The 28,000-nt window shown below is 42.2% G+C and overlaps 1 protein-coding gene across 2 annotated transcripts in view; it reads right to left on the bottom strand.

Moving 5' to 3' along the window:
* Positions 1-12,864, bottom strand: part of STK38L (serine/threonine kinase 38 like) — a 63,594-nt gene extending 50,730 nt beyond the window's left edge. Inside the window, exons 1-2 of one of the 2 annotated variants that reach the window (XM_067559285.1) lie at positions 12,812-12,864; positions 12,521-12,655 (exon numbers count right to left, since the gene is read on the bottom strand). The gene's annotated coding sequence lies outside the window, so the exon portion shown is untranslated. Of the gene's footprint in view, positions 1-4,202; positions 4,295-12,520; positions 12,656-12,811 lie in introns of those variants that run through there. The other variant, XM_067559284.1, reaches the window with a different exon arrangement.
* Positions 12,865-28,000: the final 15,136 nt, after the last annotated feature.

The following is a 28,000-nucleotide window of genomic DNA, read 5'->3' as shown; positions in this document are numbered from 1 at the left end:
TCCCATTGGGTGAAACTTCTTTCCTCACCCCTCTGGTGCAGCTGCCTCTAAGGGGGATGTGGGCATGTGCTACAATTTGCAACAACAGGAGTGAATCTGCCCCCATCTAAGTTCACTCCGTGCTTAATTTGTGCCAGGGCTGAGCCCCGGCACTTCCAGGCTTGGCAGTACATAACCTCAGCACCTCTGGGCTTGCCGTGTTAGTTATGAAAATTTAAAAAAATGGCTTGAGCCTTGGCATCTCTCTCATTACAAATTAAGCACTGAATACACTTCTCCTCCACCTTTGTTAGAAGGCCTTCTCCTTTTAGCAACTGATATTTGCTGCTCCCTTGAATGCTCATATAAAGCTGTTTCACTGTAATCATTTGAAACACGGAGTTTAAGATTTTTTTTTTTAATCTATTTTTTCCTATAATAGTTTATTTATTAGATTTGAAACTCTGTGGTTTGAATTTACAAGGAGGATATATTTCCCCCCAAATTAAGCAGTATCTTTATTAGCTTAAGCATCATTCCACTGCAACGGCTCAGAAAAAGTTGTCAAGCAAACATTTTATTGTATGACCGCATCACTCTAATGGGGCAGTTTCAGATGTTTGAAAACAAGGTTTGGTAGGGAATGATCCAATTTCATGCATAAAACACAACATTAAATGCCACAATCATTAATTTTAATGCTTCCTGAATTGATCAAAATATTCGTAAGAGGTACACTCACTGCTCAGTTTATTCATCTACCCTTTTGTTTTTACTGTTATTCTTGGAGAAAAGTGCAGGTATAGGAGCACTGGGACTGCCGAAAATTACTCTTTAAAGCTATAAAGTCATGGTATTTGCCAAACCAGATCAAATCTAATCTATCGTGTAATCTCCAGCATCCAGTGCTTCAAAGGAAGTTGAACCCCCCTCTCCTCAAATATGCACCTTGTCAAGTGCATACAGGAGTTGGAACGGATTCTTCCCGGACCTTCAGCTTATGCTCTGAACCATGAGATCTGATTACCCTCACTGTTATTTTAGTTTGCATAGCTAAGATGGTATTGATCGTGATGCAGTTATCCAGTCCTTTAAAAAAGCCTGCCACAGTGCATCTTAAAAGAATTAAACTTCAGTCAGTTATTTACCAACCTCATATTTTTATACTACTGTAATGCAATTACTGTTGATGGCAGGTCTGTTCTAAATGTAGCTGTACATTAAAAAGAGTAGGAAATGAGAGACGATTAAGTGATTTTGTGTACAATAGTATGTTTGATTTATGTCAATTATCATTACCCTAAGATACACAAAGCCTCTTCTGGGGGAATAAAACCAAACAATTTACCATATCATAACAGCTTACTCTTTATGAATCATCATAATACTGTACTTAAAGAAGTAATTCTCTATCATAATTTACAGGCTTATTATACATCTGTCAGCATACAATTTCAGAAGTTTATCAACCAGCTTCACATTTAAATAACTTCCCTAAATTTGAGAGGGAATAAAGCATATTCATTAGCAAAATAAATATGGACAGAATAAAAAGTTTGGGACTATTTAAAAACAAACAAACAAACAGCCCCAATCCCCCCTGCTGGATAAAAACTGTTGAGTTAGATGGTCCATGCCTGACTCGTGTGAGAAGTCACACAACTGCAGTCCAACATTACCTCCAGTGGGCACAGGTTCAAAGCCTCAGTGATTACCAGTGTAAGGGTTGCACAATCAGGCCTACAATGGATCCAGACTGTATGCTCTGCTTGGATCACATTATCTCCATTGTATACTTCCAGCACAGGGACCTGATCCAAAGTCTTTTGAAAGTCAATAGGAGTTTTCCCATTAACTTCAATTTTCTTTGGATCAGATCTCAAAACAAGAAATATGAGAATACCTTATCTGTCATAAATATTTGCTTCCCATATCAACTACATTCATATTAATTAATTTTTCCCTGAAATAAACATGCCATTCAAGGTTTGCTTTTAGGGTTCTTTGTTTTTAAATCTACCAAGTAATCATATTTAAAGTGAACCCTTGCCATTCCAAAGCTCTCTATGAAAAGCAGCATACACCATAGCCCACTGAATTATATAGCTGATTTTTCTTAATTCAAGACACATTTTAATTAAAGTCAGGAAGTCATAATCACATATAGCACAAAATACAGGATAAAACTATATCCATTATATATGCTAAAATAATATGCTTCTCATGTTTAAATATTTTGGCCAACATTCATCACTAAGAAAGATGATAAAATGTACAATTTCTAAGTACTTCAGTTATTGCTCTGACTAAAAACAAAACTGATACTATTTCACCTACTGAGCTTCTGGGGTGAGGAGGATGAAACATTTAAAGATTTCTGCATATTCTGAGGCAAACATCATAGAGCATGCACAGCAAAACATAGCAATGTTTCTAGTGTTATATATACTTCAAAACAAGATTTATCCACAGCCAGGCAATTTGCAAAACTGCAGTCAACACTGAAACTGGGTATTTAAAACAAACAAAAAAAGCCAAACAAACAAAACACACCAATAATTTACAAACAAGATGACTCATTAGTAAGGAACAAATGAAGAAAATAATCGGACTCAATACAACCCACCAACAATTTGAGAATGAAGAAATTGTATCTGTGCTTAAAGACAGACAGACAGACACACAGTCTAACTCCTAAACAGAAATACACCCAGAGATTAAACCTGTCGAAAGGCTTATATATTTCCATTTGAGATTTTAATCACACAGATATTGGCACATAACGCCAATGGAAAGTGACTTTTGGTGTGTGTCTGAAACAAACTGTTCTAATCCAAGGGCTGATTTGTTTTGTTTTTTTTAAAAGCATCAGATTTACAGCATGTACAAGACTCTCCTACTCCTGTCTGCACTTGACTTTTATCCCCTTCACAGCCACTGTTTTTCAGTTAAAAATATAAACCAAGCAAAAAGCTGAGCTGCCAACCTACAGGCCTGATCCAAAACCCACTGAAGTCAGGAGAAAGGTTCCATTTGATTTCAATGGGTTTTGGAACTGGCCAACTAAGCCAGATTCTCTTTTTTTAAATAGTGGATCCTAAAGAGAGTAATCTGGCACATATCTAAAATAGGACAGGACACCCCTAAACCAGAAATCTGTGTAATCGATTGCCTCCACACCCCACAGGATCTGCCAGACACACCTGAGCCTATTTATTGACCTTTTCTGTTTATAGTACTTTATCTAGTCACAGATCTGAGTTCATCTCCGGCTGGAGGGAGTTTCATACCTGTGAGACAGCTACATATTTGGGTTCATCGCTCCCTGTGCCCACCCTAAAAAGCCTCCTCCCCAGCAATAGGCACCTCTGAAACACAGATCTCCCCTGTCTCCTAAAGTGTACCCTTCCGCTTTTTGAGGAGCCTGTCTGGCCCATCTGGGTTCATTTCAGAGGCAGGTTTTTCAAGCTGCTCACACTGCTGAAAAAGGAGTTCTGCTGTGTATGTAAGTCTCACTAGTTTAAAAGCAGCACCTCAGCTGCAGCCCTGGAGTCTCCATCTAGCCCAGGCTTTGGGGCTGAGGGGAAGAGAAGATGAAGAACCGACCTGCGGAGTTGAAGACTGAAATGTGGACATGGGAGAACCCCTTCCTGAGAATCTGAACCCTCTCTCCCCTCTGGTGGGGGTGCATTTTGCGGTGGCTGATGGGGCAAGAGATTTTAAAATCTCACTTGACACCTTTTAGAAATCTCAGCTCACCCAATGTATCCCTCACACCGCCTGACAGCTTCTCCCTGGAGAAAGAGACCCTGCACCCCAACAGATCCCAGAGAGACATCCTCACCTCTTCAGACACACAGACAGACAGACAGACCACCTGCGCCCCACAGCCTCAGCCACAAGGGCTAAGGGGGGCAGGGGGTAAAGGCGTGGAGACAGGCAATTGTCCGTCTTACTCTATTCCTCTTGCTGGCTCTCTCCAGCAGCCACACACAGCCAACATGATCCTCCCTGAGACTGGATGGCCATGGCAGCTATTGCAGCCTCATGGTGGGAGAAGGCGGGGGGTGGAGGAGAAGAGATTTCCAGCCTCCGGTGCCAGGATTTCTCCCTCTCTCTGCACCGAAGAAGAGAGAGGCTCCTTCCCCTCCTGCACAGAGACGCTCGGCTGAGGGGGGCTCTTCCCGGGGCAGAGCTTTGCCTGGACGCTCCGCCGCACTCACCTCCCTGCGCCCGGCTCCTGCGTCCCCGCACCGCCTGCGCTGCAGCAGCAGCAGCAGCAGCAGCCCGTGTCTGCGCGAGCCTCGCCTCCTCCTTGCCTGAGCCTGGCAGCGGAGCAGGGGGAGGGCAGCAGGCGGGACCTCCTCTGAAGGCTGTTTACTCAGCCCGCTCTCGCGAGAGCTCGGGACGCCGGCAGACAGACAGAGGAGGGGAGCGAGCGGCTTCCAGGGGCTGGGGGGCCTGAAGGCCGCTCTGTTTGTCCCCAGGCAGCTGCGCCTCCTCTGCCAGCTGCTCCCCGCTGTCCATGCACGCTCCGCCCTTCCCCGGCCTGCCCCTTCCCGGCTGCGGGGTGAGGTCCAGGCTGCCGGTGGGCCCGGTCCCCGCTGCTGGTGGGATGCGTGCCAGCCGCGCTTTGCAAAGAGCTTGCAGCGTGACCGGCCGGGGCTAGATACAAAGTGTCCCCTCAGTACTGGGCGGGGCGGGGACGCTGTCCGGAGCCGGCCCCCGGCAGCGGGTGGGCGTGTGTCCCCTGTCGGACACACACTCTCACCCGCTCGGCGAGTGAGTGGCAAGTCTCTACGTGCCAGATCCTCAGCCAAAAGAGCCTGGCTTCCCAAGAGCGCCGCTGATTTACACCCGCCGCGGAGCTGGCCCACGTTTCTTGTCCACTCGGGCAACCCCATCAAAGCTTTTTAGTAGCCGCCTTCTCCCTTGGGCAGTTAGGAGTTCAGCAAGGTAGCGAGGTCTCAAAAATGGAAGGTGGAGACGTCAATATTGTGGTTCTTTACTTACATTCACATTACACACACACACTGTACATTAGGTTTAGTGCACCAAGTTTTGTGGTAACTTACAAGCCCTTTAATTTCGTTGGGGTCATGTACACATTAGTGCTCATTTAAAAGGATTTATTTAATTGCCCCCATTTAAGCTGTCCCTGTGTTTTGTTTATTTATATCTCATTATTATTTCCGTAGCAAGAGCAATGTGCTAGGCGCACTACGAGATACTGTTCATGGCCCAGAGATCCTACAGTCCAAGAGGTTGATCTGCCTGGGCAGAGCCACTGAATTAAATCCGGACACAAGGGTCCAGCAGTGTGAATCAGCTTTCAGAAATGTGGTATTTGGTCCACCTGACATGACAAAAGCCTCAAAAATCAATGCATTTTGAGCTGGGTATGTTTCTGGAGACGACTGGAAACGGTGAAGTACACTCTCTGATTTTCAGCAGAGAATGAGGGCACTCTAGGGTTGGATGAGTAGATACAAAATTTCAGGAAAAAAATATTTAGGGAGAAAAAGGCGCTCTCACCCCAGAAATAAGCAAATACAAAATAGAAGGCTGGTAGATCTGGAGTAGCAGTACTTTTCCAGAGCAGTCCACTCTGGGCAAAAGTATTTTTAAATCTTTACAAATGATGACGAGAAATGAGAGAATAGAAAACAGTCCTTTTAGGAGGAAAAATACTGGACATGGCTATCTATTGTGATCAACTTCCCCTGATTGTCTGGAAGTTTGGATTTCACCCTCTTGTTCCTTAGCTGCTAAACCCTTCCAATGTCATCACCTAAAGGAAGTTGGGGTCAGTGTAAAAGATGAGCACCAGCTGCGATAATGAAAGTTGAATGAATATTCACAGCATGATGTTACAGTTCCTGACTTGCTGCTACTGCTGCTCCATTGGGTCCTGCCAGGACAGCAGATGGCAAACACTGAACAGTTGTTTTACTAGTGGAAAATTACTGAGTCTTGGGGGGTGGGGAGGAGGCCTTTTATTTAAAAAAAAAAAGAAAAAGTTAATGGTCCCATGCATTACATGTCCATACGGCTACAAAAGTGAGTAGTCTAAGCGATTCCTTTCTCATTTTAAAAAAGCACAAGTAGTGTACTATTTGTTACTTAAAATACACAGTGAGCAATCTTTCATGAATTTTAGTTCTTGTTAAAAAAAGAAAGGTGTTTTAAACAATAAACTTCTGATTCCAACCTCAGCCTCACTCAGATAAAGAAATTACTGATTTCCATTGTCCTACTTTTCTCTCTCTTTAAAAACAGTTATGTTACATGGTTTTCCATTGCAGCTCAGGCATGCTTTGTTTCGACTTCCTAATTTTACATTGGCATAAATGCACCCCCTAAAAGTCCTAGGACCTGATCCTGCAGTGGGATTGACTCAACTCCAGTTACCTTAAAGGGCACTGCTAGTATGAGCATGTGGGTACTGACAGGATCCAAGCCTTACAGCAAGCAAGAAAAAGAACTTCAAACTCACAAATGCCCCACGATGAACCACGCAGGAATCTGTCCTGCAAAATTAAGGTAGGTCCTCCTCACATAAATAGACGGTGTGCAAATTTACAAGAGAGCAGTATGTGGTTATGTCTCATAACTATTTCATTCGACTGTGAGACACTGGGTAAGACATATCCTGAGCCTGGTCTTGCAAACACTTAAGTGAGTAGGTAACTTTACTCAGATGAGTAGTCCTGATAACTTTGACAGGACTACTCATGTGAGTAAAGTTACTCAGGCAATTGTTTGCAGGCAAATCAACCACAAGTTTTTAGGAAGATGTACTTTTTGTCCCACCTCCTAATCTGAGCTCTGCATATATTATTTAATGTATATGTTTAGATTGGCACCTTTAAAATATATTGTGTATTTTTGTTATCGATCTGTTTCTCTGGGTGCCTTTAGCAGACACTTGAAAGACAGTCCAACTAAGATCAGCAGGTAACTCACAACAAATAATGTAATACAAATGCACAGTTCTGACCCCTTACTTCCCATAGTTTGTACTTTCCTGAGAGCACAGAAATGTTTTGTTATATTAATGAAATCTAGATGCAAGAAAATGATTCTTGTTAATATATGCATAGCCTAGGGAACAAAATTAAAGCATTCATCTAAACAACATATGAAGGACATTACTTTAGTCACCTTACAAAGTGTCAGCTCATATCCTGGATGTCTTAGCAATTCACAACAAACCTTCCAAAAAATCAATGTTTTGCCAATTTTAGAAGCAATCCAAATGACATTTTTCCTTTGTAAGTACGGGGAAATGCTTCTTAAGAAGACTGCTGGTTTGGCTTCCACTTCTGCAATAGGATTCAAAGGAACATAACATTGTTCTTCCTGGCACTGGTATATCAAATTCCTCACACAGGAGGTTAAGATGTGACAAATTTGATTCTTTTAAAAAGTAATTACAACTTCTATACACTGAAGTTCTTAAATAACATCCTATCTTAGAATATTATTCATCCTGAGTTCTCTTTGGAGAAGATCCTTTGGGGACCTGCTGAAGACTTATTTAGTGCACAATCTTTTCCTTAAACTAAGATACATATAAGTTATGATACAGAACGTGTTACCAAAACAACTACATTATTGTAATATAGTTTTAAGAAGCTCACTGTTCACAGAAAATACAGTCAGCATGTGTCTCTTTTAAAATACAGGAGAAAGAGAGAGAGAGAGAACCTATGGATTTGGACTTGGTGGAATGATGAAAATCTGTATTCACAAATAATTTCTTTAATAAAAAATATCAACATTCCATAGATAACTGTATTAATTATGAATAATGCATCTGATCTATTTCCTGTTCTCTTTCAGGGCTCCATACCACACTGTATCTATCCACATGTCAACACTTGTCTCTTCCTTCTTTACCTCTGCCAACTCCCCCTTCCTTAGCACACTCTACATTTCTTTATTAGCTTCATGTTCTTTCCACAGCACCCTCTGCACATGGAACAGCATCCGTAAACCCTAAACAACCTCACTCTTTTCCTTACTAAAATCACTGCTTTCAGCTTGCCTTCCACCTGGAGCCATCTACTCTGGCTCTCATGCCTGACTTCATGCTCCTAAAATAAAATTAAATTATAAAACCGGAACAAGATCTATCCGAAGAGTAAACAAGCCAAATGACACAACTTTCTGTTATATCCTGTTCCCTGTTTCTCTGACTAATATGTCTATTTTAGTTCCTGATCCTGAAGTCCTTACTCACGAGTCATCCCACTGAAGACAGTGGGTTCCTAGATCTGTGCACAAATCTCCCCATTGTCGCTTGAAAGGGAGTCCCCTCAGCACCGCACCCCCCACTCCAAAACCTACAGAAGCCTCTCCCCAGGTCCACAAGCCACGGGAAGGAGGAATGGAGATGAGGCTGGCCAGAGGGAAAGAGTATTTAGGGCCAGGGAGAGAATACACATTATCCCACTTCTGGGGTCATGGAAAATTAGTCAGGAAAAGATAAAACAGCCCCAGACTGTGACATCTTTTACTGATGAGACTTCCCGTTGCCTCCCCCACATGCTCTGATATCCCAGGGACAGTTGTGATGACTCCAATGGAGCTGCACTGCAAGGGAGCTGGGTGAGGGGGCTAGAATTAGTGCCAAGGGACAGGTCATCCATGCAGAGACCCCTAGCCTGCCACAAATCCCAGGGAACAGGGCCCCAACATGGGGGGAGGGGGAGAAGGGTACACTTTACTAGGACCTGGAGGCCCTGTGGGTCCTGGCCCAAGCTGCAACCCCCATTACCATAAGGAAAAAAATTTCATAGCTCATGAGATTGTATGTATGGGATGAGGGATTGTGGTATGTGTGTGGGAGGGGGCCTGTGTTACAAGTTTGTACTGAGCCTGAAAAAATTATGCTTGGGCCCTGTCAGGGAGCCACCAGTTCTGGGGGCAGGCCCCAAACCCATTTCCATGATGAAACAACACGATTATGGGGGTGGGAGGGAGGAATCACTGCAGGGGCTATTTCCTGCACTGAACTGATCCAGGCCAATGCATCACTGCCATCCGCAAGAGTTCACACACCATGAGTCAGAATCCCCTTAAAAAAAGTTAGATTAAAAGAAGAAATCAAGCTTTCTGGTCAGTGTTCTGATTTTGAACTTCCTCTGCCCATTCACAGTGTGGGGGGTGACAATTACAGTTGAACATTCAATCGTAGAGTCAGACAAAATGCACGCACACGCACATGCGCACACACCCCCCTTGGCTTTCCTGTACACCTGCTTTCCCTTCCACCCTCACACACACAGGCTCCAACATCTACCCTCTTATCTTCAGCCTGCATGGATGGTGCTTCCCCTGAGCCCCTATCTCCATGAACACCTCCCTCACTGTACTGTGATGGGGTTGGGGAGGGAAGCGATCCATCACTGTTGTGCTTTGTTGCTCGGGGAGCACATGAGGAACCCCAGTACTGCAGGCAGCTGCTATGGCAGTCACCTGTAGCATAAGTTGCACAGCATCCTCAAATGTCAAGGGGGAAATTGCAGGTAGGAAATTCCTGAGCTGCTGCTGTTTTCTTGTAAGACCCCTCCAAAATCATTCTGAAATCAAGACACTTGAGACAGTATCTTGCGTGTTGACACTATTGCCAGTGATATAACTCCTATGTATTTCTAATATGATCTTTTAGGTCCTAATCCTGCAAAACAATCTACCCACATGGATCCTTAAGCCAGCACACAGTCCCTTTGACTTCAGTGCATGATAGATCTCTGTGCGGGAGCAGGATCTTACACTGTAAGCTCCTGGAGGCAGGATCCTTGTCGTGTGTGTCAATAAAATTCCATGCATATCTCTGGTGCTATAGAAATAATAAATCCTGACTCAGCAAAGCTTGTTCTTAAACGCTTACATGAACTGGGTCCTTAGTAAGTTGGTTAGTCCACATAAACACCCCATAAACTGTTGTAGGACTTTTTAAATAAAACATTTCAAAATTAAAGCATAAAATGAGACTGTAAAAAGTGGGGACAGGAGAATCACAGAATTTCCCTGACTATCCTAAATATGACCTTTTAAAGAGCAAGACATGTATACTTCTGCTGAATTTTGGCTAGGCTGTTACTAGACACCTCTTGGTCCTTTGGAAAGGTTCTCAACAGCCCCCTCTCAGTTCACAAAGCTTTCATAGGGTATGCTATGCGTACACAAAGGCCAGATTCATCAAAGCTGACAAATGGAGGTGTAAGCTGTCCTGGTCTAAATCAACAAGACTGCTTGCACCTGTAAGTATTCATCTCAATGAAGGGCAAATTCTGCTTACACCGTTGCTTTAGGTGGTCAGACCTTTAAGTGCATCTAAGGTCTCCATAGGAGCTCTGCCGTTAGGAGACATTAAATGGGAAGTGCTCAATCAGTGCACTTCCAACTACCCTCACTAAACCCCTGCAAGATCAACACCATCCGTTTTTTGGATGGCATAGGCCCTGCTCCCTGTTACATACAGATGTCAAAGAGGGCTGACTCACTGAAGCTCACAGAACATGTACAGTTTGGAAGCTGCCATTTTGTGCTCAGAATCAAAACTTTGGTCTAAAAAGAAAAAAACAAACAAACAAACAAACCACTATAATCTGATGCAGGGATGCCTGCCTACTCAGGATGAAACAAAACCCAGAGGAAGTATAAGCTTCTCCCATTCATCTTGATGGAATTTTAAAATGTTCATCACGAGGTTTCAGACTGGCGTTAACTATTTCAATGCTGATCAGAGGACAACAGAAAAGGGACACAGATCAGCTGAAGTTACTGCAGGTCAAGCACAGAAGAGAGTATAGAAAGAATCACATTAAGAAGCTCGGCTAATCTATTATAAGGAGCACCTTGTTTTGGTGTCTCAAGAGGGTTCTGAGAAGAGTCTGGGAGGATATCATTCTCTTCCTCTCACCCAGCTTGGTCCTTGGCTACAGAGATGTCATTAGGAATCCGTGCAAGAATTCTTCTCAATGCCAAACAAGTAAGCATACTGTCGTTCTTTTTCCTTTTGGCTGCTGGTCTTCAGAAGATTTATCTTTGTTCTATTTTCCCTCATACCAGGACAATTGACAACATAAATTAGATAACTAAACTTTTCATTTTTTAATACACCACAGCCACATGCTGGAATATATTGATCTTAGCACAATCAACATCTCCAGGGGAGAAGAAAATGTGATTTCAGGCTAACAAAATAGTTACAAACTTTATGCCGCATCAAACTCACTTGGACCACTAACGAAGTAGAGCTGAGAAAGGAAAACAATTCTGTTCCATTTCAGATACATGTTGGGCTTAGATCTTCAAGTGCAAACAAACAGATTAACTAGCACAGTGTGAAAAAAGCAATGGGATCTAAAAAAGACAAGCTGGAGATAAAAGTCAAAACCATTTTTTTAAAAGAGCCACCAAAAGAAGACCTTATGCTTTCCATTTACTGTTACAGATCCTTCTCTACAGTGCTGATTGTCACTCTCTGTTGTCACTGTACCCTTCAAGAGACACTACTTTGTCCATTAACATTCAATAGTACCCATTTACATGGGACAACATCTCCTAGTTTCTCTTTTGAGTCAAATCAAATGCCTGTACAGTTTGCCTGAAGTAAGGACTGCAGAATACAGTCCATAGTGTGTGAGTACAAACTAAATAAGGGATTAAACCTGTAATGCTCAAGTCTATTACAGAGAAGGGCATTTGGGGTCCCGATAAGCAAAATGCCTTTTTAAACGGTGTCAAACACCAAACACCCAGAACTACATTTTCACTATACTCTTATCTACTTGCTCCAGATGGAAACAGTCAAACATCAGACCCATATTTTATTTATAATGATTGCAGTGCAGACAACAATGGCAATAAACCACCAACAAGGTTGCAAGCAATTTAGAGCTGCTGAAGTTATTTTCTAGTCTCTCCAAAGGAAGTGAGAGGCTAATCTACATTCTTGTTTTCTTCTTCTGCACTTACAAGTCAACACCACAAGTGGTGCAACAACCCCACAGAATTCTCATTTGGGTTTTCCTGAAACTTGAAAAAAAAACCAGTATGTTCAGAGGATTTCTGATACATAGGAACAGGATCAGAAGGACAACAAATGGTCAGAGAAGTAGCCGAGGCTTCAGGGATCATCAAAACGGGCAATGAAGGGTAAAAACTCTCTTATATGTTAGAATGTTTATTAACCATCTCTTGCCAAGTTGCTGATCTTCAGCAATGCAGAGGTTGCGTAGCAAAGGAATATAACCCCCAGGTGCTGTCTGGGGGCCTCTTATGAGGCTATGTTTGAAAGTCAATTTGGGGTGTGTCGTTTAACTGTTTTTCATGATGACTGAGAAGGGGAGCTAATGAAGACAGCAAAGATGGTAACCCTTATTCTCCTTTTTACCTATTTTTTGTCACTAACGAGTGTTTGTGGTCCTCTCCACCCTCTTTGCGAAGGGTCTTTAAGGAGTGAGACGAGCTATTTTCCTATCTATTGTAGCACGAAAGATTTGAATGAATGAGCTACTACACTTACCTTGGCTGATCACTCCTTCTACATTTTTTCTTCTTGTCTTTTCCTTTTCTTATCCTGTAGATCACCTTCTCTCTTTCCATGATCCTGGTAACTTAAGGCACATGTGAGTCTTGTGAAAATCTTCTCTCTAGAAATCTCCCGATATATAGGGAACAATATACCATGAGGTTTACTAAGGCTTTTGTTTGTTTGTAAAGTAGCTGCAACCTCGGAAGGGTGCTCAAAATCCTCCAATTAAAGAGAATCCTGAATCAAAACTGCAATTGGTATCGTGTACAAATAAAAACCTACCATTTAGAGAGATGCTAGTTCTCAAGGCCCCTTATTTAATTGCTGTTTTTCTTCAGGTTCCTCACCAGCTGCATTCCCCCCCCCCCCACTTCACCCAATCCAAAACACACTGGCTCGCGGTTGGATGAGCATATGAAGGACCAGCCTGCGTTCCGTAAGGGTAGTGGGTTTTTTTTTCTTTTTAGTGATCTGATTCTTTTGCCTGTTTCCCCACTCTTGATCCCTTCTGCCCTGCCCCCTTCAATCTGTCCCTGCACGAGTTCTGTCTCTTCTCCACTGCATGATCCTTCTCCCAGTCCCATTCTCTGTGCTTTACCCAGTCTCCGTTTCCATTCCTCAGGCTTCTCATCCCCGTCCCATTGTCATTGCCCAGCCAGACCTAGCTCTCCACTTGGGCTCACTGTCTGAGTTCCAGCCTCTCCCTTTTTCTTTTACCCAGTGCCAATCCCCTTGTCCAGTCACTACCAGTTCTGCCTACCCACCCCAGCTCCTTGTTCCCAGACAGCTCCAGTTCCCTCAGCTCTTCATCCACGCTGTCTCTTGTCAGCATCCCACACATACAAATCAGAATCTCTCTTGCATGGCTGATCATCCAATTTCAGGTTTCCCTCCACCCCTCCCCAGCTTCTTGCCATAGTTTTCCCCACCCCTGATGCTTTGTCCCACTTTATTTGCCCAGTTGGTCCCAGTTCTTCAACCCAGACCACAGCTCCTTCTCAGACCGGTCTCTCCCCCCATTGCTTCCCACACTGGTTGCTCATTTCAATCTCCTTGTCCAGCCAGTCCCAGTCTATCCTGCCAGCTCCTCAGCTGATCTCATGTGTCGTTGTCCCCACAAACCAACAGGCTTCCCAGCCCACCCCTGTTTCCCTTATTGCTCCCAATCCCAGTTTCCTTGCCCAAGCAATCCCAGCCTCCCTCCTGACCCTAGTCCCAGTGCCTTTGTCTACTCAGTTCCAGTTTCTCGCCCTGCCACTCCAGTCCTACAAGACTCCTTTTCCCAATCTCCTCTGGTTCTCAATTCCCTCCCTCTGTTCCCACTTTCTTCCCTACAGGCCGTTATGCAGGCTATCAGCTGCAACCTTTAATGCCTTGAACTTGTCAACCTGAAAAACCACTTCCTCCCATGTCTGTCATGACAGCTGAGCTCAGCTGTGTCAGGCTGCTGTTGATTTCTGGAATAAATCTTTTTAGGGCTAGTGGCAAGGCATTCTCCACTAGGAACTCTCACTAATGAAACTTGTGCTCTCATGAAGTACACCAGGGCTGGAGTTTGGTGCTCTTCAGGGCAAGTTGCAAGGTGCATTTATTTAGCCAGGCCTTTTACTGACGATTGAAAGGCAGTGATGAGGGGTTTTCTTGCAGCTGGATGCTGCTAGTGAGCCACTGTATATAATTTTTTTAGCCTGCCTAAGACGGTAGCTTTGGTATCTCCAGTATCTCTGTTTTTGTTTAAATTTGACTGCTGCTAGGCACATAGAAGCTTCATCAAAGGGCACAGAAGCCATTTTAAAATAAATAGATGTCAAAGTGAGGCTCTCAATGAAATGCCCTAGATATCTCTCTTAAAGCTTCTCTCTGCCTGTGTTACCATAATATAAGGAAAGAAGGATGCCTCCAGTTTCTCCACAAAGGCTTGTGCTGGGAATGCTAGCCAGCATTAGCCATCGTCGGTCCCGCACACTGGAAGAATCTATGCAGATGACACAAAGCTAGGTAGGGTTGCCCACACTTTGGAGGACAGAGGCAAAATTCAGAGGGATCTTGATACTTTGGAGAACGGGGCTATAGATAACAAAATGAAGTCCAACAAAGACAAATGTAAGGTACTACACCTAGGGGAGAAAAACCAAATGCATAAATACAAAATGGGGGATAACTGGCTTGGCAGCAGCACTTCTGAGAAGGATCTGGGAGTTATGGTGGATCACAATCTTACCATGAGTCAGCAATGCAATGCTGTTGCAAAAAAAAAGCAAATGCTTTTTAGGTTGCATTAACAGAGCATAGCATGTAAGTCATGGGAAGCAACAGTACCGCTCTACTCAGCTGGAGAACAGTGTCCAATTTTGGTCATCAATGTACAGAAAGGATGTAGAGAAACTGGAAAGGCTCCAAAAGCGAGTGACAAAGATCAACAAAGGGATGATATGCAAACCATACGAGCAAAGGATGAAGGAGTTGGGTATATTTCGTTTGGAGAAGAGGAGATTAAGGGGGACATGATAGTGGTCTTCAAATACTTGAAAGGCTGCCATAAAGAAGCTGGAGAAAAGTTGTTCTTTCTTGCCGCAGAGGGCAGGACAAAAGGCAAAGGGCTCAAACTACAGCATAGCAGATTTAGATTGAATCTCAGGAAAAACTTCCTAAATGTAAGAACAGTAGGACAATGGAACAGATTGCCTTGGTGGTCATGGAAGCTCCTTCCCTGGAAATTTTCAATTTTCAAATTTTCAAAAAGAGGCTGGATAGCCATCTGTCTTGAATGGTTTAGACACAACAAATCCTGCGTCTTGGCAGGGAGTTAGGATAGATGACCATTGCGGTCCTTTATGCTCCTATGATTCTATGCCAAGTAGGATTAGTGTCCTGTCACTAGTCAGCTGGAACACTTCGTTCATCTGAGTCAAAGTTAACACTAATTCTGTTCTCTTTTTAAAACGATCTTTATAAATGCATTCCACCCTTGGCTTCCGCTTCCTATACTGAATTCAAAGCCATGAGATTCCCAGGCTACTGGCCACAGGAACTTAGCTGAGCCTGTCAAATAAAAAACTACTACTACCTCATAAACAACCGTCTCCCAATAGTACAGAAATGACTCGGAGAAAAGTAGCTGAGCTAATACAAATCGCATACCATTGATTAATTGGACAAGCAGTACTATGATATGGTACTAATAAATCCAAGAGAATGAGGCTATCTCATTCAGTCTTTACAGGTCAAGGTCTACTTCGTCATTAAATAGAGTTGCAGAGAGACACAGAAGAATTCAAAATATTTAGAATATAAATGTAGAGGTATCAGTTTATTAAATAATAGTTGAATAGTAGCCCATTACTAGAGCAACTTCATGCTTCAGGCTACCACATCTGCTCTAGAGGTTTTCACCGACCTAGTGGGTGCACAGATCAGACTTAATAAAATTTGTTTGGGGTTAATGTGACTATCTGTGAATTTGTGGTCTTGTTTTAAATTGCCATCTTTTCCCTGCATCGTGGTCAGGGCTGCATAACCTCATTTAGATCCAAGCAGATAGACACTTGCAGAGTTAGGAAAGGCCAAATGCAGTCTAAGAGGTATATATTTTAAAAGCAGCCATGTTCATCTCACAAACTTTAAATAAGCTGTATATCAGGGGACTAGCTAGCAACACGGATGCCGTGTCTTGAAGCTGTATTTCCAGGTGTGTGCTGATGTCAATGAGGCCAAGGCACAAAACAGAAATAAAAGCAGCAAAAGTAAGCATGTGAGAAATATTGCTAATCGCACATGATTGCGGGCTCCATTTTGCTGGGGAAGTTTCTTTCACACAGGTCATTTCAAAGAATACATTTCCAAACAGTTCTGATTTTTCTTGGGAGAGGATGCAGTTAAATAGCAAAGTTCCAGAGGGGTAGCCGTGTTAGTCTGTATATAAATAGCAAGTCGCCTTTATGTTACAAGAGTTGTCAAGAGTTAAGGCTGTTTTAGATACCTCATCTTTAACATTCTAGAGACCGGCCATGAGAACAAGCCAGCCACAAAAAGAGGTAAATTAACAAAAGCAGGTCATTTAAAAAAAAAAAAGTAAGTCAGCTGTTCTTGCCAAATTATTCAACGCACAGGACACACACACACACACACAAAAAGTCACAGTGCACACACACAGAGCAGGCTTCAAGTGTTTGTCAGTGGAGAAACAAATTTACAACATCCTTTCATAACTCCAAATGCCCTACATATAACACCAAATGTGTCAACGTGAATCAAATTATACTGTGTCTTGGCTTTAATCAATGGATATTTTTTTCTGTGGGGGTCATCAGCCTGGATTCTCAGTGGATAATACTGTCTGGAAAGAAAGGATCACTGTAAAAGAACAATATATCAGTTTTTAAAAAAAGGATTTTATTCAAACTCCCCTTAAATCATTCATCTCTGGGCTGAGAACAAACAGGAGAAATTTCAACCCCAATGCAAGATTTTTGTGACAGTAAAGTGAATAATGGGGTTGGGGATGGAAAATAAAATTGGGTTTAGAATGGAGTGCAACCTGCAATGGTAGCTACAGAGTCAATAACTATAACCTACACCCCCCTTTGCAGCCTCCACATTTAAAGAAAATGCAAAGGATGCATTGGTTTCAGTTCTTGTTGGTTTATGGTACTGCTTATTATGCACTGAACACTTTGCAAACACTCAGGATAGAAGATTCCTGCTCAGAGGAGCTCAAAACACCAAAGAAATAAGTTAGGGCAAGGAAAACAACTCTATCTAATTTATTTACACGTCAACCCTAATCACATTCAAAGCCCAGCAAAGGGGGCAGCTCCAAAAATCAAGTAACACAGACTGGAAGAAGATTATTTCACCTTCTCATGGTTTTTATAGCCAGGGTGTTTTCTGCTTAAAAACTACAAGAGTTAACGAAAGCCATAAGAAGCCACAAAGGTACTAGATACATTTGGAAGAAAATTGATTAAGGAGATTTGTTCATGCCTTGAAAAAAGTTAACTGAGGAAAGGGGTCACTTTAATCTGGGAACTCATGCAAGTTGAACGATGCACCTAGTAAAGAGTATTTAGCTTAACATTAAGCGTAGGTTTATTATTGAAATATTCAGGTGGTAGAAAGACACATCCCCAAATTTGCTTTCACTAGTGGAGAGATGGAATTTCTTGACGTTGGGCCAGGTTGTGGCTTTAATCTACAGGGACATCTCACTTTGCCAAGGAGACTTTGTGAATAACTAACACAGAATTCTTCTCAGAGTTCTGAACACCACAAGCTGAAGCAAGACATTTTGCTACCCTTTCACAGGGTACGTTGGGTTCTCCTTTCCCCCACCATACCGACCATTGTCCTTGTTGAAGGAGGGAGGTATTATTTTATTCTCCTTTTAAAGATGAATACACTGATACAGCCAAAGGCTTGGGGCCTGAGCTGAGAAGTGCAGAACAGCCAGAACCTCCCCCCGGAGGTCGATGAAAAGTTCCAGTCAATGAAAAGTGGCTCAGCAAATCCCAAGATCAGGTCCTAACCAGTGACTTACCTAGCATCACTCAGGCTGTCTACACTGGAGCAGAAAGGTGTAATTTCCAGTTTGGGTAGATATTCTTACACTAGTTTGATCAGAGATAGCTCACTAAAAATATAGGTGAAGTGGTGGTGGCACAAGCAGCAGGATGAGCTAGCTACCCCAAGTACAATCCCATCCAAGACCCTAAGTGTGTACTTGAGTTGGTTACCCTTGTTGCTGATCATGCCACCATGAGTACACACTGTTATTTTTAGCATGCAAGCTCAATCAGAGCTAGTGCAGGTATGTCTCCTCAGTCTTCAGCACCAATGTAGCCATACCCACACTGGGGCAGGGCTTGGGAAAGAACCCAGACATCCTGATTACCAATCCACACGCGATCAATGGTGCTCAGTCTTTTCTATACATGGTCCCATATTACATGACACTTCAAATGAATCCATGGAGTTAAATATTTGATCTTGTTCAGGGGCTTTTTGCCAAAACTTTGGAACTGTCCTGGGTGTTCAGTCAAGCACAGAGTGACTCAATCCCCTGAAGGAACAGTACTGATCATATTTTGGGAAATGCACATAGTGGACATGGATTTTTGGCTAATCCTATCGATGTCACCTCATATAACTTTACATAAATCAGAAACCAAGAAATGCAAGGCTCTAGGAAGTTTGATTTGCACAGGGACTAGAGATCATTTGGCTGAACTCTGAACTGCACATTGCAATTAATCACAGAAAATTCTATGATGTCTTCATTTAGACAGTGTATTTATGTAATTTGCTCAGCTGTGTTCTTTAGAAAGTGGTGGAGAGGGGGCGGGGAGGAAGGCAGGAAAAAGTTTGAAATGAAATATGCATTCTCCGCTCTAGACAATTTCTCCAAAAGATGCAATGTAGCACCTTACCCAGTAAGGGCTTTTCCCAGTCAATATGCACAGCAGTACACTGTTTCCTGCAGCGAAGGACTTACATGACGACAGCATTATTCAGCTCTTTCTGCTGTTGTCTCTACAATGTGAAATATAGGTCATCTGCTAATTGTACTCAAAACTAGAAATGAGTCCAAATCACAAATTGCAGCTACAGATTTGGATCTAACTATTCCTAAAGCTCAGGACTGTTCGGACCAATTATTCTCGGTCAAGCTCATCTCTGTTTGAAATGAGAAGGCAATGAGACTCAGGAAAGAAGAGTTGGTCTAAGAGCTTATTAGCACATTCTAAGTAAGACAGAGGAAAAAGGAGAGCACTTCAAAATGGCCAGGCTACCACTACCTCTTCAAGAGGCAGTGCAGTCAAGTGGTTAAAGCAGGGGACTGGAAGTCAAGACTATTTGATTCTGACCCTGACTCTACCACTGACTCATTTTGTGACCTTGGGCAAGTTGCTTAGCCCAATCTCTGCCTCAATTTACCTATATTAAAGTACATATTATACTCATACTACCTTACAGGGGTACTTATTTCCAATTAAAGTTTCCTATCAGTCAGAAGGCAGTGAATTCCTTGGCAGATTTAGTACATTAGAAAAATCACCGGATTACCTTACTTCAGGTGCATTAAATTTCAACAAAATATGGTACCAATGTGCATATATCATACTCTACCACAAATGTCTCCAAAAGAGAAAATGCCTCCATTATTAGTGAAAATGAAACATCAAAATCCCCTGGAGAGAATTTTAGGGTGGAGCTTGTTGATCTGGGCTTTTGATTCAAATCTCTCTCCATTTGGTAGTTTTTGCATTAGTCATAGGATACAGGACTGGAAGGCACCTCTTGGGACATCAAGTCCTGTCTCCTACTGTCACAGGCAGTAATCTCTTTCATGAATTTATCACAAAGGTACCTAAATGTACAGACACTTCAGAAAAGATTGAGAAATTGCCCATACATTTTTATAACTAAATAAAGGAATAGAACAATGGTTATACCCATAGGTGAAACAAGAGAAAACATCTTTCTAAAGTGGATTCTTGGTAAAGGGAAAATAATCCATCTAGTGCCACCCAATAGGAATGTGTAAACTGGGCTAACATCACAGGAAATAATCTGTTTGTCGAAAACCCAAAACATGACATCATCAGCCTGGGTTGTTGTAGCCGGGTTAGTCCCAGGATATTAGAGAGAAAAGGTGGGTGAGATAGTATACAAAAACAATTACTTCCCCCATCTTGTCTCTCTTATCATCAGCCCGGGACAGGCATTTGCAACTGCCAAAGGTTTGTGCTGAAGGAATGCACACCAAGAAATTCTCATATCACCTTGTCACTAATTTTAATGAGAGAAGAATCAGGCCCATTTTTTAGTCAGAATGGTGCTCCAGAAGAAAGCCTGTAGTAGAATGATAGATATTAGATATGGGGAAAGTCTATTAGGAATAACAACCTTTCCCTGCCACTTACAAGGGTTGTTGAGAGGATTAGTAGGCAATATTTGTAAAGCATTTTGAAGATAAAATCACTATGTAAGTGCTAAGTAGTAATATTCTTTTCTAAATGGATTATAGATACTTTCCTGCATGATCAGCCAAATTTTCTACCATAACCAAACTTTACTGAAACTAATTTTAAATGCTTGTATTGCCTTCTCAACATTGTGTAAATATTTTATAGCTGCTGCAGCTACCTTGGGAAGAACCCAAGGCCACAGATGCTAAGGGTACAATAACAGATAAGCCCCATAACTGGTCCAAAGCCATAGTAACCCGCCCATAGCACAGAAGTCAGACATGGAAAATATATCTTAGTCTCATGCATTCCCTTGTCAGTGATTATTTTCTATTGCTTTATTCAGGCTAGGGTAAAATATCAGACTCTATGCAGCTTTTGTCTTCCCTTTAGAGATACTTCTACGGTCTAATATAACTCCCTATTAAAATGTTTCCTGCTTTTCAGTCTACATTTTCCTTTGCTTAATTTTAGTTTGTAACTGCTTATTTCCCCTTGGATTACTGTAAACAATTCACCTCTCTCCTAATGTTTAGCCCTTTCAGATACTCAGAGACAGTTGTCAAATTCCCCTTACTTGTATTCCAAGAAGTCTGAAAGTCCCCTTCTAAAAGCAGTGGTTGCAGAAGAAATGCTGTCTTTGTTAGAGATTCTTCACTGCTCCCTCACCCCCATTCAATAAAGAGCTGAGAAAGATTTCACTCCAAAGAACATCCCCAGAGGAAAAAAGATTTGGTGGTATTCCTAAGGTACAATCATGATATTTCTGGTCTACTTTTTACATCATAAACAGGGGCGGGGGGAGAGAAATATACCCATCTTTTTTCTCTTGAAGGTTACCTTTAAGTGAGATTTATGTATTTAATATTCTCATATAGGCTGCTGTAACCACAGACCTATATATATCTAGATATATTCAAGTGAGATGTTCTGTTTCTATTGCTACACAGTGGAAATTTCCAGAGGAAGAAAGATATGAGAGAACAGTAGTAGTTACAGCTTTAAGAGTTAGTATCAATACAGAGGTCATAGTAATAAACTGTTAGTGCACTGTGTTTTCTGCCGTATCAGTGCTGAGGGGTGGAAGCTGCATGACTAGGTAATTATACCAAGAAATACTGCTGTGACTGCAATATTTAAGATGAGGAAGGAATTTACATTGCTTGTTTATATTCACAAATCCTCAGCATGTTTCTCCCTTAGCCTTCCCAGAGTTAGAAAGGAAGAAGCCATGAACGTAGATTTAGAGTGTTTTACAATCTATATTCCATGGGGCAGGGACCTTGTCTTCTTCTGTTTCTTATACAGTGAGAGATTCAGGACTGTTGGTGCTTAACTTATTTACATTTTAGTAAATAAGTTTAGTGCAGTAGATCCCAATTTCAGAGTAATAAGTAGAAGATTAACAATAGTGGAAGCTATATATTTAATTCGTTCTTGGCTGGAGAAAAGTATTTTCTAGGTAAGCAGAATTTCCCACCAATTTTACTCAGAAAAAAATGCACTCTGATTGAATCATACAGTAAGAATAAGTAAATCGTGCACATTCCAGACTAGAGCGAGACACTGAACTATAATTTTAAAAGCTCAAACATTTATATAGGGCAGTTCCTCCCCTAGTGTAAGCTGTCAATTGTTGATCTGATAGTCAAAAATGCTGTGTGCACCCTTCATGAAGCTGGGTCCCAAATACAGTTTCAGAGTGTTTTCCACCCCTTATAACCTAATCAGCAAAAACTTGGCCAGCCTGAGTCTCATAGAAACTATGCAATGGTCAGGTTGTAAGGTAACCGCTCTTTACTGCTCTAGGCTAGAAAATAAAATAGCAAGGAGAGACTCCATATCTCAACAAACCACAACACAAAACCGAGCCCCAAACACATCCAGTGGTCTTAGAGAAACTGCTTTTTTATTAAGCACTAACTGAACATCAGCTTTTAAATCTGAGGGTTCGGGCAGGGTTCAATTCCCTGTTCAGAGAATAGCTGGAGAGCAAGGACAGTCCATGGTTACTGCATAAGTCTGAGCCGGGGGTTACTGCATGAGCCTGGGTTTAATTCCTGTTCTAGCACTCTCATCTTGGGCAACTCACTTAGGACCAGATCTTCAAAGCTATTGGGTACCTAAATCCCACTGATTTCAATGGGAGTTGGGTTTCTAAATAACTTTGATGATCTGGGCCTCCATTCCCCAACTGTAAAATGGGATAATAGTACTTCCCTATCTCATAGGGGTGTTGTGAAAATAACTACATCAAAGGTTACAGTGCTGGGAACATAATAAGTATCATAGATAGATACAACTGAGCTATTTTATTTGTTGTTGTGTTTGGGAACTGACCAAAAACAGATTAAGCTTTAAAAACCTTTTCAGTTCACATCACAGCATCCTTATTTATATTTTCTTGATCTCCTAAAAGATCTTTCTCTCTTTCCACAAGTTAGTAAATTTGAAGATTTGAAAGATTTGAAAACTGAAAGATAAAATTAAGAATTCTTCCATACATTTTAACTTCCTTTATGAGCTAATGCTTGTCTGCATGAAAAAGTTGCACTGGTTTAATTAAAGGTGAGACTTTAAACCAATTTAGTTAAACTGATGCAAAAGGCTGGCTGGACACTTATTTCTGTTTTAACCAAGTGTATTTCAGCTCAGCTTAAATAGATTATGAATCAGTTTAAACTAAATTGAATTAAACCACTCTTGAACTGAATGAAGAGTGTCCACAAAAGTGTTTGTACTGGTTTAAGTCAGTCTGAAAACTGACTTAAGCTAAATAGGTGCAACTTGCTCACATAGACCAGGGCATAGTTATAGTTCATAGCACTTCATATGTTAGTTCTCATAAGGGGATACATAACCTAGTTGTTAGAGCACAGCACTGAGTCAGGAGATCTGGATACTATTCCTAGCTCCGATACTGGTTCTTCATGACCACAAGCAAATCACTCAACATCTCTGGGCCTCAGTATTCCAATTTCAAAAATGGGGATAATAATCTTTTCCCATCTGCAGCGGGTGAGATTTAAAAAATCTGTAAAGTGATGAGAGATTCTTGGATAAATAGAGCTATAGAAATGCAATGCATTGTTAGGAAAAAAGTCTAATCTTTGAGAAAGGTTTTTGCATACAGCAATAACTCAGCTACTTTTTCTCCCTTAGGGGTAGTAAGAGTCCTGTGTTTGTGACATCTAGGCTGTTGCCTTAGAAGTGTTTGAGTTTCCAAATTGGGTATAAAGACTACTTTTAGAGCTGTGCAAAATTAAAACTAGGCAAAATTTGGCTGCTTATGAGTTTATTGCCAACTCAGACCTTATCTGAGATGTGCCAGATGTTCACCTTTCAAGTCAGCCTGAGTCCATTTTCAATTGAACTTTCACCGCTTATGGTTTCACATGTAAAGAATGAAATATCTCAAAACCAGGCACTTTGGTTTGTGTAAACATGGACTCATACACACAAATATTTATTTACATATGCTATTAAGTGTTTGAGTCCATTTTTTTGTGTATGTTTCCAGATGCAACTTAAATGACTATTTGAAAGTTTAGCTATAGATGTCTTATTAACATGGCAGGGAAGGTGTGTCAGGAAGAGGTAAGTACAAATGACCGTGCTGGAGGGTCATATTTATGAAACAGATGTATTCATACTGTATTCCAGGGCATGCTATCTTCATTCATATATATATATATATATACACAGGGGACAACTGGGGGTATCCTTTACTGGATCCTTTTTATCTGTACAAGCATTTTAATAGAAAAACAAACACACTTCATGAACCCATCCTTCAGAACCTGGGTCAAATTCACTGCAGTCAATGGTTGTTCTCCTTAACATTGGCAATGTGTTTGGCTCAGTTACCACTACGTGAAATAAAATGGCCTTAAATGAATCTATCCCTTACCTGGCAGCAGGGAATCAGGAGAGCTTAGGAATTTTGGCTAGAGAAAGTATAATAAACTCCTGTTGCCAGATTCCTCCTTAGTTTCCCTGTCTATGCTCACAGATGGAGCACCTCCTTGACTGACCCAATAGAACCATCCAGAGTGGTAAAGGCAGGTGTCCACTAGGAGGTGAGTGGATAATATTGCAATTCAGGAATGAAATGGATGGCACCAGCAAGGTGGGGTGTCTTGTTGGGGGAGAAGGAGTCATCAGCTGGAGGGAGAGAAGGGCTGAGGGCAGGCATACAAAGGGTCAGAGGTTTGCGTCCAAATTCTCACATAACAGATTTTTGGCAGTCAAATATTTATCAAAGGAAAGTAAAGCACATCTTTCAGCACCTTGTCAGCTGTTTGGAATTTCATCTATTTGTTTTTTCAGTAACAGGACTAAACAAGCCAGAGTCAGTTTTGTCTTGCAAAATACCTTGGAGCAAATGTGCACTTCAATGACTCCTATATTTTATATACATATATATAAAAACCAGGTAAATAAAGGTGGATCAGGGATTGATTTGGCAAACCATTACTTAAGTGAGTAGCCTTTGCCCATGTGTATAATGCTGATGGTGCTTTGCTCTAGTTGAATAACTGAAAACTTCTTGTGGTTGCAGTTCAAGGTACATTTATAATTCAAACAGCATTTGATGAGATGTTTCACACATAGACACTATTACCTGCTCTGGTTCTAGCCAGTCAGCGGATACCAGGTAGACCACTGTGGCTTCATAAAGAGGCTCAGTTTCAGGAAAACCAGGTTTGTTTGAACCCTATGCTTTTCCCACTTGAAGGCCCATGAACAGTTTCTGACAACAGAATTTGTTAGCCTCCTGTCAGCCTAACTAGGAAGGGTCTGCACAGCTCTAACTGATAGTGAGATGATCAGGCAGCTGAAGCACAAAGCTTTCCCACCTTTTGATGGCTGGTTCTCAAATATTTCCTCACCAAGGGAAGTACAGGAGATTAGATTTGATGATCTAATGGACCCTTCTGGCCTTAAAAATCTATGAATGTCTATTGCCTCTGGAAAATCTATTTTTCATGGCCTGCTTTGGGGCAGCAGTGCTACCCTGGGTGGGAGGAAACATCCAGGTTCACTGAGCTACAGCAGCCTTTGCAAGCCAATGCTCTCTCTACTGGGACATGGCTGCCAGCTGAAAGCCACCATTTATCCTTCTCAGTGGTTGGTAGACAGTTGTGGATTACTAATGGTCCTGGAGCCCCCATCCTTTCTCCACTTTTCATCCTCTGTGGTTCAAGCACCTGTGTGCACAAGGGATGAGAAAAAGGAGCCAGCCTTCACCCATGAAATCACTGTAGTATAATACAGGGTGAGACATGTAGTGCAACAACAGCAACAAAATCCAGCCACTACACAAGTAGAAAAGAGCCTAAATGGCTGCATATAAGATGTCAGAGCAGGGCATTCAAGGATGCTCTCATCAGTACTTTTACTTACAGATGCTGCCAGCTCCTAAGAATTCCACCTCCTCAGTCATCATGATGACACTGCAAACTCAAAGTATCTGCCGGCATTGATCAAAAGTGAGGTCCATATGCCATTGTTGAAGACAACCATCACTAGGCATACTTAGACAGCCAGACTTTTGTGTGGCTCAGCACCCATAAGTGGGGCCAGGTATTCCAAAGAGTTCAGCATGTTGAGTGCACATTGGGTGCTGAGCTCTTTTGAAGATATGGTCATAAGCATCACTGTGGGAACAGCTGGGTAATGAGTACTTTTAAAAAATCTGGCCTCAATTCTGGGTGCCGAACACGTGAAGATCTGTCCCTGAGCACTGTTGAAAATCTGGGCCCGATGTGTGTGCAGCCAGAAGAACTAACAGAACCTGAAAGGGAAGCTCAGGTTGTACATATTTAGTCCAGGCCTGCCAAGCCCTACCCACCTGCAATGGGCATGCCTGCACATGTAGAACTTTTTTGTTGGGGCTACAGGTCGAGATGGTGGGCTGGGTAGAGTAGGGGACCAGGAGCAAAGCCAAGTATCAGGAGCACACAGCAAGATCAGTTTGCAGCAGCAAGCCAGGATCCACCTAGTTTCACAGACAACCTCCAAGTGTTCCCTCTAGGTCTTAAATAGCATGCCTGGGCCAGTCAGGGAACGTGGTAGACTCTGCCAGTCAGGATCTATGTGGGCTGGTAATCCAGTGGTTTTTGAACCTATAGGGTTCATATGCTGCTGTTCCCTGCTTTGCCAGAGCTGTCGGGTGGTAACAGGGACACAGCAACTCTCCTAGAGCCAATAGACCTCGGTTCCAGAGCCTCAGATTTTCTCCCACTTACCCAAAGTCTCCTCTAACCTCTTGCAGCCACACCAGCTCTCTGTGCTGCCTCCTACCTAGCGAAGCCATTCTGTCCTGCTTCAATGGTTTTGTTTTCTTTTTGCTTGCTGCTTGTGGTCAGCGTGCGGAGCTGAGCACAGATAAGAGAAGAGGTCTACAGTAAAACCAAGGAGATGAGGGCACCAGCTCATTGTTTCTTGAGGACATCCAGAATGCTGCTGACAAAAGTAAAAGCCAGTCGCTGACCATCTAACAAATCAAGAGCAGCAAATACAGATCCAGATGGTGGATCCAGCTGGACAGACAGGAACAGCTACTGTAGAAGGAACAGTTCTGAGAACAAGAGACGGCCCCATGGCCAGTTGATCAGAAAGCCTCTGAGGTTCAAAGGCAGTAGTTGCTCACAGATGTCCAATGAGAGACAAAACAATCCTCCTATCTGCCAGAGTTTCCAGGGGTCTCCATAATAAACATCACTGCTTCTGTGATTTATTTATTTATATCTGCTTATGATTATTATTTTTGGTTGTTATTATGATTTATTTTCATTTGATTAAAAAAGACGGAGGGGGAATACAACAGTAACCACCACAATCAGTAGATACTGACATGTGACACTTGTCCTGTGACAGGGGCATTAATCTTGGTAGCCCCGTCATGATATAAAGGTCACTGTCTCCTAACAGCACTTCTGTGTGTCTCGCCTACTGAAGGAAAGGAGCAGCTCTAACCACATGGAGATGTGCAGCACTCACACTCCACTAGCAGAGTTGTAGGGTCATGAGGAACATGGGCAGGTTGAAGAGAAGCAAAGAAGAAAGGGCTGGGGAGAAGGAGAAATCTCCTCAAATCTCCCTCCAGCACCATCTATGTTTCCCTCTAGCTTCTGGCTGGAATTTAACAACTGCATTTTATATAGTAGGAGAGGGTGACATGATAACTAGAGCTGGCCAGAAACTAGAATTCCCATTCCATAGAAATTCTGAAATTAAAAAAAAAAAAGTTCCAAAAAGCTGAATGAAAAAATCAATTTTGAAATTTCCTGCAAAATGGAAATCCCCACATTTTGTTTTGAAAAAGTTAAAACAATATTTTGCTTTTGATCTTTTCAAAACATTTCCAAGGCTCCCTGACCTGCCTGGAGCCCCAGTGGGAAGTTGGGCTGCACGGGTAACCTGGGAGTAGGTGCTCTGAGGAATTCTCAGCTGGTCAGGAGCCAGGATACCCTGGGAGCCTGGGCTGCTGAAGAGCCTG

The sequence above is a fragment of the Emydura macquarii genome, unplaced genomic scaffold, assembly GCF_026122565.2.
Source record: "Emydura macquarii macquarii isolate MOO-44397 ecotype Brisbane River unplaced genomic scaffold, CSIRO-AGI_Emac_v2 contig_2205, whole genome shotgun sequence".
NCBI lineage: Eukaryota > Metazoa > Chordata > Testudines > Chelidae > Emydura > Emydura macquarii.
The sequence above is the reverse complement of the archived record's forward strand: the minus strand, read 5'-3'. Positions and strand labels throughout refer to the sequence as shown.